Source organism: Habropoda laboriosa, unplaced genomic scaffold (genome assembly GCF_001263275.1).
Source record: "Habropoda laboriosa isolate 0110345459 unplaced genomic scaffold, ASM126327v1 scaffold597, whole genome shotgun sequence".
NCBI classification, from domain to species: domain Eukaryota; kingdom Metazoa; phylum Arthropoda; class Insecta; order Hymenoptera; family Apidae; genus Habropoda; species Habropoda laboriosa.
In genome coordinates, this window is record NW_017100768.1 from 239,215 (window position 1) to 257,385 (window position 18,171).

The following is an 18,171-nucleotide window of genomic DNA, read 5'->3' on the forward strand; positions in this document are numbered from 1 at the left end:
AGTTTTTTCATTAGCCTCGAGCTGCCTGAGATACACGGGTACGTCTAAATACTACGTGGATTGCATGGCAATTGGATGCACCTAGTCTGTCTCTCTGTCGAAGCGTAACCACTTCATTCCATCCTGTACTGCTCAACACCGTGATCTCGTTTAAAACGCTATCGATTTCGCCCAGAGAAAGAGAAAACAAAATAAACACCCACCAACCAAACTGTATCTCTGAGTGGTAATTATCTACGCTGTTGTATTCGATGTCCCATTGTCTCTCATAATTACCCTCTTCTGTTCTTCAAGTATTCACAGTTTAAAGCGATAGGTTAATTATTGGTTATTCAAGGAGGCTTTGCTTTTCTCAAGAATTCATTGTCCTTTTTACTCAGAATCACCTTCTCATCGGTGGTATTTGAAACTTCCTCCTAGTGGGAGCCGTACAGTGCACGCATGAATAACAGTTTCAAGTACATAATTACCCAATTAATTACCCACGTAACTTTTCGTCGAGTTAAAAAATTATGCCACAGACAATATAGAATTTAACGAGTCGCGAGGAATATCCGTTGCAGCTCGCGGGTGGCATTGTTATCGACGAGTGCAGTTAACCAGATATTTTAAACGAGTGCCGTATGCTCTAGCCCTTAAAAGTTGCCCTGGACTCTTGTTAGAGAAGTTCTGCCGGGGTAATAGGTCGTACATATACATACGTGCGGTGACGTGTGCGTAGGTTAGGTCGCATAAAGTGCGGCAAGCTAATCAAAAGTTTTCACGGCGCGCGAAAACGATAGGTATCCGGATGAAAAGACGTAAGAACTGGCCATTGTCAGTCGATTCGCCTCCCTCGTCTCATTTGTTCGCAGCTGGAAAAACTCTTTGAATTTGGTAATGTGGCCAAACGGACGGGAATGTAACTAAAGAGCCAGTCGAACACGGAACTTCACCCCTTCCATCTCAACTCGGCTCAGCTGAAATCGAATTATACGGGTAATCAGAAAGTTAAAACCGCAGTCCATTTTCTGCCACAAGAACGACCCACCACCGACGAATACTTTCGGTATTTAGGGACGTTTAAAGCTAACCTAATTGCCCCATCAACCTGGAACAATTACTCGCAGTTATGCCATTTTACATTTTACATTTTACATTTTACATCGCGTTACGAAGTAGCGTTACGAGACTCCTGTTGGTTCGATTAATCCGGAGTTCGCTTTTCCGCGAGATATTTCTGGGAGTAAATGACAGGAACGTGTGTACGACGAGAGGCAAATCGGTCGTAAATACGTCCGTTAGAGTCAGAAGGTTTTGAGAGGTAATTAAAGTTTTCACGAGGAAATAGACCTCTCGCCAAGTTCCCAAATAGAGTAGAAAGTTTCTTACTTGCAACTTAGCATTGGCGTTTCGATGGCTACCGCTCTGTGTTACACGTTTACAGGAATTTTTAGCGGCTAAGGAAAGACCGTTCAACGAGAAATCCACCACCAGTGTACACCTGATAATTGCCAACGAAAACTTAATCGTAGTCGAACGAGGTAATCCGGACTAATCGAAAGAGCACAATCGATTCGACGGAACGCAACAACCAATCTGCTCGATTCGATGATCAAGCTGGATACCGATACGTGTCCGAATATCGAGACGATCAATTTTGACAACCCACGGTGTATCGATCGTTTCTTTTTCGGATTTGGACGAATTTGAAAAACGACGGCGGAAGATTTGAAAGCTGGCAGTTATCGGTGGAACGTCGAGCCGTCGAGCCGTCGAGCCGTCGAGCCGCAAATGAGAATGTTCTGGAACGGTACAGAGGCATAATGCAACTGTGCAAACTATATTATAAACAGACGATCGGTATCGTGTTTGCCAGCCGTTTATAGTTATCTATGATCGACAAATATACATGTAGAGCGGCACTGTACCAACCCAACGCCCTATGCGCCAAGGCTAAGCCTGTGCAAATAGTGACATTAATTGCCTACGCGTCGTCCTATTTGCATGCCATTATTCAGAATAATTGATGACTATTGGTAGCCTATGCGTTGAAACTCATTACCATATTTAACGTACCGAGGCGACGCGTCGTTTCATGCATACCACCCTTGCTGAAAAATTCCTCCTCGCTCAACTGTTCAATCACGTCTTGACCGATTCGTACCGTTCATTATCGAGTTTTCTCGAGCAACGTTCAAATTCACGTTACTAAAATCTGCCGAGACGAAACGGCAAACAAACTTTTGTACGTGTATCTTGGAAAATTGTCCAACTCATTTGTGTCACCAAAATTCCCGATACCTATTCCCCCGACTATTCTTGGCAACCAAACCCCTCCATTTGCCGCGGAATTTCCGCGGCGTAACTAAAAAACCGTGCATTAACGTAATTTATGTTGGAATAAATCAACCACTCCATCGTGAGAATAATGTCGGAGGAAGAAAGGGACTGCTGCCCCGACACAATTTTACGCTGTCTCTCGCGGTGTTCACGCAATTTTCTCACCTCTCCTGTTATTGTTGCGTTCCGATAATGCCACGTCAAACGTGCCACGCTTCGAAAAAAGTTGGAAAAACTAGTTGGAGATGACGGGAGTTCCTGACAAAGGGACGCGCAATCGAAACGACACCGGCGAATGTGAGCGAATTTCACGTCCAGGAGCTCGGTGAAAACGGTTAACTACGAGGACGATGTTTCTTTATTGAATTTCGAACTGGTACGATAATCCTCTGGTTGTTTTGCGGCGGATAAAAATTACGGAATTTAAAGAAACACATTTTCAGACTTACAGAATACAGTAAATTCTCTACAAGAGTCGGTAAGTTTGGATTCTACAAGTGACAGTATAGATGGTCCTACGCCTAGATCTGCGTCATTGCTGCGCCCATGTTATCTCGCTCGCAGTCAGACAAGCCTGTAACGCTACACCAGTCGGTTTCCTTTACGAGATTTCACGGCTCGACAAATCATAACAGAAAAATATAATTTCTTTAATTTTACTTTTTCTCATCTGCAATTTTTTTTAACATGTTGCTGAGATTTTTCTGATGAAAATGATATCAAACATGATATAATTTCAACAACATTTACTTATTAACACGTTCACTGTCGCGCCAGATTTACAGGTTGCTGTCAGGCGGCCACAAGAAAATACATTTTAAGCATAGGATTATAGTATTATGCTTTATAATTATTTTTTTTCAATTGAAAATAATGTCTAGCTAGCTATGACGTTCAAAATTTTTAGTTGACAACATTTATTTTATTTTAATTATTCTAAACATTTGAGGCACTCCAGTCACTGATGACCACCATGGCCATATCGAGGAAACAATCTAATGTTAATACTTATTGAGTGATTAATTTAATTTCATAATATATCGCTTTAGCGAGCCACCGTTTGGTTGCCAATTGTTTATCACACAGAGTCGGCCTACTTCCACGTAAGAAAAAAAAAAAAATAAATTACATTAAATACCTGTACACATTATCCGTCGAATGTAGAGGGAGAGCTACCGTTTGGTTGCCAATTGTTTATCACATAGAGTCGGCCTACCTCCCCGTAAAAAAAAAAAAAACGTAGGGTTGATTCCACAAGTGTCAGTAAAATGTAGGCTCGATTCCACAAGTGTCAGTAAAATGTAGGGTCGATAGCAGCAGAAAAGCTGCTAAACAATTAGAATTAAATGTAACGATAGAAATTATTGCAATAATGCGTAATGCAATTGAAAAATCGCAGAAAAGACTGATACAAATGTTTGAAAAGAAAAATATATAAGATGAGATACAGTATCTTACCACGTAATGTAACTTTTTATTGTGTAACATATTAAAAACACTGTTTGGGAAAAATTTGTCACAGAATTGCATTTCTTATTTAATCTTCCTTTACTGCTACTTCTTGTGAAATTTTATGTCAGAAAATTGAAGAAATTCTTTTTTGTGTTTCTATTGACAGATCGATGTTAAAATTTGATATTAAATGGAACTTTCATATCTACCATAGAATCTGAATAATTTTTCAAAGTATTTTATTATGAAACGTATATCTAGTGTTCAATTTTCTATCTTAGAATTAACTAACTTTATCTTACGAACTACTTAAAGTTGAAACTTTCAACTGTGTGTGAGAATCAGAGTGTCCACGGGTACGCGTAGTTCTTAGCTTGCTATCTTTTCCCAAAACAGAGAATTTTCTTTGGAAAAAGATACCAATTACCAGGTCCCACCACGAGGAGGTGACTACGCAAGGGACCCGACAAAAACAAGGGCCCTACTGGCAGCTTTCTACCTTCAGAGACACGCGTTTCTCATTTGTAGCAAAAGGAATTTTATCGAAAATTCTTAATGGGAAAAATTCGCGAAAGAACCAACGAGCCTACACGATGTAATTATTCTAAGAATATCGCGCGCTATTCGTAGACAAGTACGTCGTGAAAAAGCTCGAAGGAACTGAGCGATCGAGAATTGATACTCGCGAGAAGATTATTATTCTATGGTCAGTATCGACGATAGTTCTAAACTGCAGAATTCGTCAAAGTATATAATTTCTCGATTTCTAATGATTTTTGGGGTATTAAAGCAAGTATGTTTATTACTTCGAACTCGTTCAACCGTTTTCAACCGTTCGTTGTGAACGATTGTCAATATTATGAAATACCTAAATTTTTTTGAAATATACCTGTCAAACTTTCATCAAAATCTGATTCTGATGTTCAATGTGTTAGTGAATAGTTGAAGAAAATGAATATTCCAACTAAAGTACATAATATGAAATTCTGAAATTACTGAAAATGAATAAATTTGATTATTTCTAACGAATAAATAGTGTATACCTGAAATATTTCTCTACAAATATTTAATTAATAAAGAAAAAGATGCGACTCACCACTTACCACACAGCTGGACATTGTAACATAGATTTCGTTGCATCTGTTATCCTCTCAGATCCATCGAACTTTTGAAATTCCCTCAGTGAAGCATTTGCATCCTCCAAGCATCGAATTTTGGTTCCACCACACAGTTTTGAGTCCTCCAAGCCTTGAATTTGGTTCCACCAGTGGTCCAATGTCAGTTTGAATGACCCAATGTCAGTTTGAATGACCCAATGCCAGATTTGAATGATCCAAAGCCAAACTGAAAAACCCAAAGCCAGTTCGAATGACCCAATGTCAGATTGAATGATCCAAAGCCAGATTTGAATGACACAAAGCCAGAGTTGAATGACCCAAAGCCAGAGTTGAATGACCCAAAGCCAGAGTTGAATGACCCAAAGCCAGAGTTGAATGACCCAAAGCCAGAGTTGAATGACCCAAAGCCAGAGTTGAATGACCCAAAGCCAGAGTTGAATGACCCAAAGACCCACTTCCTTCCTTCCTTCCTCTCAGATGGTCATCCTTCCTCCAAGCGTTGATTTTCCAAGACTCACAAACTCACGAATTGTGAGTCACTGTGGAATGGGCGACGCGAAAAGTGCTTCGAAACGCGATTTATTTAGAGAGGGAGAAACCGCGAATTTATATTACTTTAGACTCTACTATCGAACAAAACTTTGATAGAACGCGAGTGAAGAAGTATGAAATAAACGCGAGTAAATTGAATAAAAAGCAAAAACGCGAATTGGGAGGAAATATCAGATAAACGCGGAAAAATATGCAATAATAAGTCGAACTAGGGATGAAGCTATTATTTCAATACGCGATTCACTGACTCTAATATTTTGAAAAATTGAAAACTTCTCGTAAAAATCGATTATTAATTGCGAAACACTAGTGAGACGGTTTAATTAGGGGCAGCACAATATATAACACAACTAACTACCCATATCACCAGAAAAAAAACCCATTTTTGTCACTCACAATTCGAAGATTAGGCAGCTGGGCTCTGCAATGTCGATTTCGTTGCATCCTTCCTTCCTTCCTTCCTCTCAGATGGTCATCCTTCCTCCAAGCGTTGATTTCCCAAGACTCACAGACTCACACTTTGTGAGTCACTGTGGAATGGGCGACGCGAAAAGTGCTTCGAAACGCGATTCATTTAGAGGGGGAGAAATCGCGAATTTATATTACTTTAGACTCTACTATCGAACAAAACTTTCATAGAACGCGAGTGAAAAATTGAAAGAAAGTATCAAATAAACGCGAGTAAATTGAAAGAAAAGCAAAAACGCGAATTGGGAGGAAATAGTTAAACGCGGAAAAATATTCAATAATAAGCGAACTAAGGATGAAGCTATTATTTCAATACGCGTTGCACTGACTCTAATATTTATCAAAATTGAAAATTGATTTATCACGGTAAACTACTTGGACGGTTTAATTAGGGGCATAGTGCAACGAGTACAGTGCACTCGTTGCAAATCAGCTCACAATATACAATTCAATAATGTAACTAACTACTTAACATGCAAAATTCATGCAACTCCTGCGAAGAATTAGATTAGTAAATCACAATTCATGAAACAAATTCAAAATTCATTTTTCAATAGCATAGAAAATATCATAAATACTGAAAGAAAATTAAATTATAGATTGCTGGAAGAAAAGTACATATTAAATTTAGAAATAACCTGTAACGAAAATTTATTTCATTAATGGACAGCTGAAACGCCGAAATATTTTCATTAGGCAACCTCTCAAATTCATTTCGATATCCTATTCGACAAGTACGAAGAACAACAATAACAAACTGAAATCTCGATTTCCCTAAACCCTCAAAACAATCTCGAAATACGTTCGATAATAATTTTCTCGCGTGTATTAACGACCCGAAGGATTATTTAAATTTATTTCAAGCAAAAAGTAGCAGTAGTTCAGTAGTAAATAGTGGACTATTAGACTTTGAATAGTCCAAGTTTAAGTTTTAATAATTAGAAAAATTAGAAAAATTCAAAGCAGAGTATTCAAAGTCTAATAGTAAGTTTGAGAAAGAAATTTTGAGAGAAGGTAGTTGAGTGTGTATAGGGTGGACATAGGCTGCTAGCCAGAAGCCCTCGACCACCCTACCCACGTCTCAGTACCCTCAGATCAAAATTACGCGAAGTGTCTAGGGCCCAGTATAAAGGGTAAATGATTTCGCGGGAGCTCGCGGGTCTATTTATACCTGTGGTACCCCTTCCCCAAAATCATTAGCAAAGTCGTTAATAATTCGGGCGGGAATCGACTACTTTTCGCGGGAAACGGACTACTTTGCGCGGGAGATCGATCACTTTTCGCGGGAAACGGACTACTTTGCGCGGGAGATCGATCACTTTTCGCGGGAAATCGATAATTTCTCGCGGGAATCGGTCACTTTTCGCGGGAAATCCTTCGTTTTTCGCGGGAATCAATTATTTTTCGCAGAAAATCGCCGATTCTTTCGTAATTCTATTTCGCATTCTATTGTAATGTTATAATAACGTATAATTTATTAATTCTCATAATTTTTTGGTATAAATTTATACTTCTAACAATTTGTTATAACATTGCATATAACAATTTATACGTTTTTACAATATTCTTCAATGGAAACATAGGTTTTAGCGTTCTCGTTACTTACTCGTGCTTAAATTAATTTCGTAAGGATTAAAAATCAGGTTGACCTGTGGTCGTAGATTAAAAATAACCATAGTACAGCTAAATTTATCGTGTTAAATAATTCTTTTTACACGAATGAAAAATGTATTCAATGTTTGTTTGTTATAATATCGTGAAATGAATTATATTACACATTTTCTCTATTCACACTGAATTTAAAGATTATAACGATTAAAAATCAAGTTGACCTGTGGTCATTTATCAAGAATAATCATAATAAAGCTGAAATTATTGTGTTAAATAATTTTTTTAATACGAATTAGGAATTTATTCAACGTTTGCTTGTTACTACTTGTTACAGTATACTGTCTCGCAATGTAAATTTAAGTAAATTAGGTTGAACTGCACAGAAAATGCACAGAACTGCACAAATAATTCATTTCACGATATTATAACAGACAAACGTTGAATACATTTTTCATTCGAGTAAGAAGAATTATTTAACACGATAAATTTAGCTGTACTATGGTTATTCTTAATCTACGACCACAGGTCAACCTGATTTTTAATCCCTACGAAATTAATTTAACCACGAGTAAGTAACGAGAACGCTAAAACCTATGTTTCCATTGAAGAATATTGTAAAAACGTATAAATTGTTATATGCAATGTTATAACAAATTGTCGGAAGTATAAATTTATAACAAAATTGTGAAAATTGATAAATTATACCGTGTTACGATAACGGAAATCTCCCGCGAAAATCTCCCGCGAAAATTTCCCGCCTGACCTAACCGACGATTTTGCTAATGACTTTGGGGAGAGGGTACCGCAGGTATATAAGGACCCGCCGATGTCCCGCGAAATCATTTACCCTTTATACTGGGCCCTAGACACTTCGCGGCGTATTTTGACCTGAAGGTTCTGAGATGTGAATAGAGTGGTCGGGGGCTACTAGCTAGTCTATGTCCACCCTGTACACACTCAGCCTTCTTGTAACACTTGTATACATTAGAATCAATTAGAATTTCTATTACTAATTATTAAACAAATTTTAACAATTACCGGCACTCGCTAGGCACGTAATATCAGACTTTAAATACTCGACTTCGAACTTCGGTTTAGTCATAATTCTATTAATGTTATAATAACGTATAATTTATTAATTTTCACAATTTTATTATTAATTTATACTTCCAAAAATTTGTTAAAACATTACATATTATTATTTATACATTTTTGCAAGTTTCTTTGACAAATAAGTACGTTTCAACGATCTTATTACTTTCTCGTTGTGAAATCAAGTTCGGAGGATTAAAAATCAGGTTGACCCTTGGTCGTAAATTTAAAATAGCCATAGTGAAGGTGAAATTATTATTTTAAATAAATGTTTCTATACGAATTAAGAATCTATTCAACGTTTGTTTGTTGCAATACCGTGAAATAAATTGTATTATATATTTTCTCAGTTTAGACTGAATTTAAAGTTCGTAAGGATTAGAAATCAGGTTGACCTGTGGTCGTAGATTAAAAATAGCCATAGTGAAGGTAAAATTATTACGTTAAATAATTGTTTTTATACGAATTAAATATTTATTCAACGTTTATTTGTTGCAATACCGTGAAATAAATTGTATTATATATTTTCTCAGTTTAGACTGAATTTAAAGTTCGTAAGGATTAGAAATCAGGTTGACCTGTGGTCGTAGATTAAAAATAGCCATAGTGAAGGTAAAATTATTACGTTAAATAATTGTTTTTATACGAATTAAATATTGATTCAACGTTTATTTGTTGCAATACCGTGAAATAAATTGTATTATATATTTTTTCTGTTTACACTAAATTTAAAGTTCTGTTTACATGTTATAACAATTAGAATGTAGACGTTTTGCCGTTTCACGGTTTTTCCTCTGTTAATTATGTGTTTATAAATCATTTCAAACTTTTTTCTGTTTACACTAAATTTAAAGTTCTGTTTACATGTTATAACAATTAGAATGTAGACGTTTTGCCGTTTCACGGTTTTTCCTCTGTTAATTATGTGTTTATAAATCATTTCAAACTAAAGCAGCACCATGCCCACCCTTAATTAAACCGTCTCAGTAGTTTACCGTAATTAATAATCTATTTTTGGAATTTATGCGAGAATTTTTGAATTTTAGTAAATACTAGAGTCAGTGCATCGCGTATTGAAATAATAGCTTCATCCCTAGTTCGTTTATTATTGAATATTTTTACGCGTTTAACTTATGCTTCTCCCCAATTCTCGTCGCGTATTTTATTCAAATTTTCTTATATTCTAGAATCGAAAAAGATACGAATTCGCGTTTTTTCTTTTGATTCTTTCAATTTTTCAATTGCATTACGCATTATTGCAATAATTTCTATCGTTACATTTAATTCTAATTGTTTAGCAACTAGCAACTTTTCAATGTAGGCCGACTCTATGTGATAAACAATTGGCAACCAAACGGTGGCTCGCTAAATTATGATATATTATGAAATTGAATTAATCACTCGATAAGTTTTAACGTTAGATTGTTTCCTCGATATGGCCCATGGTGGTCATCAGTGACTGGAGTGCCTGAAATGTTTAGAATAATTAAAATAAAATAAATGTTGTCAACTAAAAATTTTGAACGTCATAGCTAGCTAGACATTATTTTCAATTGAAAAAAAAAAAATTATAAAGCATAATTCTATAATCCTTATCTTATGCTTAAAATGTATTTTCTTGTGGCCGTCTGACAGCAACCTGTAAATCTGGCGTGACAGTGAACGTGTTAATAAGTAAATGTTGTTCAAATTATGTCGTGTTTTATGTCATTTTCATCAGAAAAATCTCATCAATATGTTAAGAAATATTTCGGGAGAAAAAAACGTAAAAGGAAAAAAGTTGATATTTAAATCGCTTGGTTGCCTCGACTCACGTTTCATGCTTATCTTTTATTCGCTGTCCTTGGCTACGTTCCTTGGAAAACGTAGTCCCTGACTCTACGAGTGTCAGGTTTAGCTTCCTTGCGGTCCGTCACTTGTGGAGAATATACGGTACATATTTCTTGTCTCCTTATCGACGCACAATTCAGCAGAGTAAATAAGATAAAATTTAAGTTATGGATCAATTTTAACGCGAATTCGTTGCAAACTTCGTGTAAATACCGATAAACAAATGTTTTTGCTTTTCGAATAAATTCCTACAAAGATTTACTCTAGAAAATGTCGGGGAAGAAAAGTTTCTGTCGTTATTCTTGATAGTTCTCCGGAAGATAGCTCTGAAATTCGCACGAGCTACCCTGTGATTTATTCGAATACCGTGTATCCCCGTTTCTTCTTATTTGCGATATAATACGACACGTATGGTCGTTGGTGACGAGTGAACCGCGTCCAATTAGATCGGAACGAGCCTCGTGGCTCATACGGGAATCGAATCTAAAAGACCAATGATTAAAATATAGCATCAAAGAACGGTGAACAATGGTGATTCGAGTGACGCAAGTAGGCCACCGTGTGACCTAATTTTGATGAGATTGCGGTCAGGTGACCGTAAAAGCTGCGCGGAGAGAAAGAGAATTGCTTGGGATTCGAACGGCTGTCCAAACTGGTATACGTACATATATCGTATTTACGATACTTGTGCGCCGTCCGGTAACTGTACGTCGTACGACATCGTTTACCACTGCTATAGGAAATAACTGTGACGCCCGGTAGCCGAGCTCGAAACTCCCCCTGTCCAAACCAAACTTCATTCTTCTCCGTCTCCCTGTATCCTCCCCTTCTCGCATACTTCAAAATGGAACGCACATCAATTCATCATTGTTACGATTCTCAAGTGATTGTCAAGCAGCCCGAAGCCTCGACGATTTCCTTCCATTCAACGTTTCGCCGAATAATTACTGCGCGTAGACGACAAATTCGCCGCAACATATTTCGCTCGTTTCGCTCGTTTCGCTCGTTTCGTTCGTTTCGCGTATTCTTCAAATGCGCTTCATTGTGTTGATCTGCTCCAAAAAAGGGGGGGGGGGGAAAGGGGGGAAAAAGAGAATATAAATCTTTACAAATGGAGCATGACACGGGGAAAATATGACGGACGAAACATTCGCGTAACCGTGACAAACTAGTCCCAAGTTTGCCGGAACGATTCGAAAGTGTCAATCGGAAATCCCATTGGCGTGCAGAAAAGTGCAGGGAAATGTTTCGGTGTTCCGTTCCGGGCGCGCTGGTTTCTGCATTCTGTGCAGTTTGCGTTGTGGAGATCACGTAGGGTCCGGGTAAATAGAGAAAGAGACTAACGGCAAGGGGGCGGGTCGAGGTTGTTGTATGCGCGTGTCCGTGTGTGAAAGACCGACGATGAGTGCACGATGCACAAACCATCAGGTTTCGGTCAATTGCCCCCGCCATCTCATTTGTCGGCCATTGTTTCACGCGTGATAGATTTCGTTCACCGAACTTTCGCCAATCGCTTTTTGATTATCCCTTCTCCCCCCGTTCCTCTCTCGAATTCCAATAAAACAATCATACTTGGTCGATCGCGACAGACAGTCCAGCAAATATTTAACGGTATCGGCCTGTTTACAGATATACTTTGTCCTTCTGTACCGGGCGTCCTATTTGTTACCAGCCTTGGAATTACTGAAATAAACTGAAATTCAAGTGGATTCCCGTGGAATAGAAAAATGGTGGAAATTAGAGGAAAGTTGGCGGCTATAAAACAAGGGGTGGCCGACCGGTGGTCGTCGCCGAGATAGGTAATGAAACGTGAATTCCGGCAGGCTCGGTATAAATGGTAGATTTACGACCAGCGATGCGACATCCCCACCCGCAAAATTTTCGATATTTATGTCCGGCTGTCTTGGAACTTCCTAAAATCGTGTCTCTGCAGACACGATATCGCAAGCCTATATATCACGTCCTCCCGCAATAAAGCGCGAACCCTTTCGTCCAAAAAGGGGGGACACTTGTGAAGTACGCTGCTCCCTACCTACCTCGTCCAGCCATAAGTCGGCTATACTCGTTATATGTCAAATGTCGTTTCGGACGGGAGATTTCATCGAAATTTTAGTTATGTAAAATAGGAAATATCCGTAGATCAATTTGAAAGGATTCGGAGGAATTTTGTTTCACGCGAAAGCCCGTTATTTGAAAGCGTGCGATCGTTAAAAATGAAACGGCGTTTGATCCGACAAAGGTTAATCCGAAAATGTGTACGCGACATATCTTAAAAGCCAATACTACAGGGACCGTATCGTGAATTACCGTTTGATCGATTTTCTGGATTAGTTAGGTATAACCTATGGGCTGCTAAAGCTAGAGGGACGCTATCGTTTTATTGCGAGCTCTGATAAATCGACGCGATTGCGTGACCGTGTATTCCGCGTTTTCTCCACCAGTTTTCTAGGGAACGTTTGCAAACGCGACACTTCTCTGCTCGGGTAGAAAATCCTATTTCCCTTCGAACGATCGTAAGAAAGATTCGAATCGAAGTTAGCCGAGAATGCGTTCACCGTGGAGCAAGAAACAACGGGTTGAGAAAGGCAAAACACAGGTGGAATTCGAAGGGATGGTTTTTGCTCAGCGACAGCTGAGCTACCGAGCGTGCCGGAATATCTTGCCCGACGCAACGCGGGAACGCTGCCTCGCGTTTCAGTAGACACCGATTGGACAGCTTTCGAGTATTTATAAAGATCGCTCGTTAATTACCTGGAACGAACGAGTGAAGTGTTAAACCTTCTCGCCTGTGCAGCATGAATATTTCACGGGAAGAGACCACCGCAGCGATGCGCTGGCGGCGACATAAATCTCCCCTGGCCAGGCATCGTCGCTTCTCTAACCAGACTGGAGACTGTAAAAACTGTCCGATGGACGCTATTCGACGTCTCTGAAAACTGACTGGTTGCGCCGCTGTAGCAGAGGGAAAAAGAACAAGTTTGAAGATAGACACGGCACGGAGAGAACGTTCAGGGTCACGAACGAACCACTTCACGGCGATAAACGCAACTTTAATGAGGACACTGTTACGGACAGTTTTATATCAGGCAGGGAGTTTCCTCTTTTCGCGAATTCTACCGAAAACGCCGCGCCGGCGAGTTTGCCAGGTTGATGCGAACAATAGAAAAATCAGGAGGATCGGGACAAGGATTTATTTTGGTCGCGGCGGTAAGAAGGAAAATCGACGCCACTCGTCATTCCTCGGTACTTACGCGACGGTATTCTTCGGCGGTAAGAAATGGACAGGATAAAGGGAAGACGAGCGCTCGCTGTGTTACGCCGAATTGCGAGAGTGACCGAACGGTTTTCCCAGAAATACCAGACAGTTTTCTACGGTTTGAAATATTCGCGGATGTATCGTGTACGAAAAGAGAATAAAATATGGAATTGAATTCGCTTAAAAATAAACGGAGGAAAAAAAGAAGCGAAAAATTTGGCTGGCCGCGGAGAGGAAGCGTTTGCGGTGAATAGCCAGGAAAAATACGTCCGTCTGTCGGGAAGCAACGAGCAATTTCGCGGAAGAACGTGGATCCTCGTTGGTGATGGGCCAATTCTTCTCTTTATCGTGAATCGTTCGTGGTCGCTCGATTTCGTTTCGAGGAACGCGCATTCTCCACCGATAAGAACCACCGTTCTCTCGTCTCCGTTTCACCTTTAAATTTATTACCAAACTATTAGACTTCTTAAGGTAATACCGCCTCGTCAAACGGACATCGGCTGAAAGATTTATTTTCACTTTCGTCCGGGCAAACCGGCTTCTAAATATCCGTTACACGGAATTTTCCAAGTGGGATTGTCGGGGCCAATTCATTTTCCCACCAATCTCACTCTCCTCGTTCGAGAAGGTTTTCCCTCGAATTAACGACGCGTAATATTCTTCGATATTACCGAACGCTAATTACGGCCGATACCGGTTAGAAGAGAAAACGTAGACTGGAATGAAACAAACGACGAGGCGGCAGGTTTCCAACGGAGGAAATAGAAACGTCCGACGTGGAAGCGAAGACGAATGTCGACGCCGAACAGCCCCGCGAACGAAACCCTTTCACACCATTCGACACCGCTGACTCCCCGCTAGTAGTCCGACTCGATTCTTTTTCCACTATCTTCCGCGACCATTTCAATCCCGAGATCGCGATCCTCCGCTTTCACGTCAACACGGGGTATACCTGACGTTGATAGGAAATCGATTCTCCCCTCGTTCACCTTATTCCGCCAAAAATGCGTAAACGATCATCGTTGCCTTTCTTTCCTTCCGTATTCCCTCGTCTTCGCCCGTCTTCCTCCGTGACAGAACAATTCTCCTATCTCGCGCGCAAACTGCACGGAAGAAAAACGTTAGGAACACGATAAGGAATAATCTCGAGAAGTCTAATTTGCATAACTTTATTCCAAGGAAGAATACACTTGCATGGTGCAATTTACAGCGCGGTATTACGGCGTTCTTTATTTCTTTTGAAACACACCAGGGAAAAGGGTCTGGAGAATAAATGCTCGGCGGGATATTCATAGAGTATTCTTTCATTTTCGCGTACCAGACCGAATCTTGTACCTCGTTCGTCGGACGAAACAAATACAAGTCGATCGAGTTGAACTAACGGTAAGTAGGAAATATCGAGGAGGAACGAGAGGGAAGATTGAATTTCAGTGGGAAATTTATCGCGGATGTAAAGGATGTGCCAAGGGTGGTGTTGGTGAAGCGAAGAACACGCGGCGCCGGGTAATCAATGGCCCACGTTTCGTCTTTCGCCGGACACGCGAGAAAAATATTCGCGGTCGCCCGGATTTAAATCTATTCTGCGAAAATCCTTTCGAAAGGAGGAACGGCGAGAGACGGGGCGGAGTTAAGTTGTCTCGCGAGATAACGTTATCTGCACTTCTGTACCTAGGCGGTTCGATTAGGAGATGGTCCGTTCGACTCGAGTTCAGTGTCTTCTAGTCTGCACCGTGTCCCGCAACTTGAACGTTTCTCTGTCTGCAGGGCCGTTCGATAAGGCTAACACCGAATCAGACGTAATTTTCTCTCCGCTCTGAGCTTCTGTTTGGTAAAGGACACCAGTTTCGAGTAAGTAGAAATACCTTCGTAGAGAAAATTGTTACTTGGAAAAATATAGTATAATTCTAAAAATGAACGGTGCAACTTGTGCGAAGTAATATTTGTCCTGAACCATCTCCTAACCACCTCCGTGTGACAACTCAAACATCGTGTATGTATATCTTTCTGAAAAATATGTTTTTTATCTACTTTGACGAAGCTGAAATCATCAACATTTTGAAAATGGTCGGTAAGGTAAGTGTATTTTTAGACCAGCTAGACGAAGCTCCTTCAGCTACTACTTGGTCGTTATAAATTCGCGAGGGAAAAAGAAGGGTGGCTGTGCCTCGTGATTCCGGTTGAAGCGCCGTTGTCGCTTTCGTTTGCTCGTTTCGCGTCTAGCGTTCATAAACATTCGTTAGCGAGTTAGGGGAAAATTTGGTAGGCACGTAATGTTTGCTCCATTCATCGATCCTGCTGCTCTCGACGCCTGTTGGTCGAATCTACGAGCACGCTGTGAAAAAGGCAAGGCTAAATCTGTATGCCGAAAAATATGTACATACATCGCGCGGTTAAAACACTTTCCTCGGAAAAATGTTGCAGCCACGGCGACGCGTGGCGAAATTGAAAAAAAAACCCCGCGCGTAAAACTTTCAATTAGAACGTGTAAAAAGTTGGGTGGAGCGTATGCGAAGTATTTACGATGCCTGGGTAAAAGATTTTCTAGTGTTTGCTTCGAAACGAGTCGCTTTTATTCCACTTACGTGAAAAGGACTCCATTTTGCTAATTGCAAATAGTGGCCGCGCAGGATCCTGCAGTTTAGTCGGCGTTTTTAACAGTGAGGAGAAAGAAAATTTCCCAGGATCGAGAGTTTCCCGGTGAAACAAATACTTTGGCATTTTCCATGTATTAGTTTCGTTCTGCTTAATTCGAATTGTCGATAAATTTAACGACGACAAAAAGCTCGGGAATGAAATTTTTCGTTTCCCGATTAAACGCGAAATTCGTATGTACGCTTTATAAATCAGATTCATAGAGAGGAAAATGCACTCTCGTGCGCGTAATGCATCACGCTTCTCAGCGGTGCACGGCGATCGTGTTCGATTTGAAAATCGAGTTAAAATTATACTTGTTTTCGAATCGAAATTGCTCCGCGGAAATATATCGTTTCTTCGAAACTGCCAGGAATGATTGACGAGCAAGAGAAATCAAATAACAGCCGTGGTAATATAAAAGATTCGAACGGCGTATCGATATTTCCGCCTGCTATTTTATCACGAGTATTTCTATCATTATTGCCCCATATATGCCCGTTACTCCTGACAAATATTACAATAAATGCAATTACGGTTAGGATTTTTATCAATCGATAGCTCTTCGCGCGTGTACATACACGCGTATTTCTCCCGGTTAGAAAGGATCGCGTCGATGGTGAACCGCGTGGCCCGTTTTCAACACGGTTTACAGCATAAAAATTGATTTCCGCCGGTGATTTCTGACCGCCGCCGTTTTAATTGCGCCAGCTGTGTGTGCACGTGAAACATTTTCGTCGCAATTTCGTCCCAAAGTTTTCCCCTACAACCACTATTTCGCGTCTAAACGTGTGTTTGTTGCACCGTTGACAACAGCTCGCCGATTTATGTACCTTTTCCCGTTGTCCTACTTTTCTTTCTTTTTTCAACAACTTTTAATAAAACATCGACACGGCCCGTCGGACAAATAATTTTTATGCTCTCGTTTTAAACGATGCGTGAGATAATGTAGTTTCCTTTTAATCTGTTCTATTACGCTACATATGTATGTCCAATGATAAGTGATTCGATAACTGTAGGATAACGATAAGAGCCACTTGCATATACATGTGCCGACTCTTTAACATTTTAAATTACGCATAATTGAAAAGACATTTAAAGGTGGAACGTGAAAGAATCATTAGCAAGACACTATCTGAAAGCGTTTATATTGCTCTATTAGTCCAACAATTGGAAGCATGCAATGTGTTAGCGCATATTTATTCTTACACGTTCAGTTTCTTCCATTCCTTTCTGTACTACGCACTCGACGTTGCTTAGAAAATTGATTTTCTTCGGAAAAAAAAAGTATCTACGTAGTTTAGTATTTCCAAGAAACGTAAAAATTTGCGTTAAATCAAAGTATCGACGAAAGAATCCTACCTACGAATTCATAATCTAGACCATTCGAATTCAGAGTATGTACATCCTTACAGGTGAGGAAAATTTTGATCGATCCCCCTCTTCTTACCGTACTTCCCTCCTGAGTAATCTACGGGCGAAGGGTAGTTGGAATAGATGGTTCGAAGGCAGCCGAAAAGTTGGTCGAGCATCGATATCCCGTGCATAGGAGGCGAGGGAAGAAACTGAAGGAACCGTTTGAACGCGATAACCTCCGGCCGTGGAAATGTTTCGAGGTATCGCGCCGGGTCGGCTATTACCGAGGGAAACTGGCAAACTTGGAATCCCTCGGTGCCGATTGTTACAAGCTTATAAACTGTGTCCTAGCTAGGATCGAACCTTTCGACAGGGCGAGCCTTCTTCCTCGATCTCTCTTCGGTAGTTTGTGCGCGACATAGAAACTGCTGCAACCTGGCTCCGGCCCGCGTTAACCTTACCTTTCCAACCTTCCTCCATTTG

At 40.1% G+C, this 18,171-nt stretch overlaps 1 protein-coding gene across 3 annotated transcripts in view; it reads left to right on the forward strand.

Moving 5' to 3' along the window:
- Nucleotides 1-18,171, forward strand: part of LOC108577198 (glucosylceramidase-like) — a 43,423-nt gene that overhangs the window by 11,724 nt on the left and 13,528 nt on the right. Inside the window, exon 1 of one of the 3 annotated variants that reach the window (XM_017940321.1) lies at nt 17,924-17,948. The exons of the other annotated variants lie outside the window; for them this stretch is intronic. The gene's annotated coding sequence lies outside the window, so the exon portion shown is untranslated. Of the gene's footprint in view, nt 1-17,923; nt 17,949-18,171 lie in introns of those variants that run through there. 3 annotated transcript variants of the gene reach the window in all.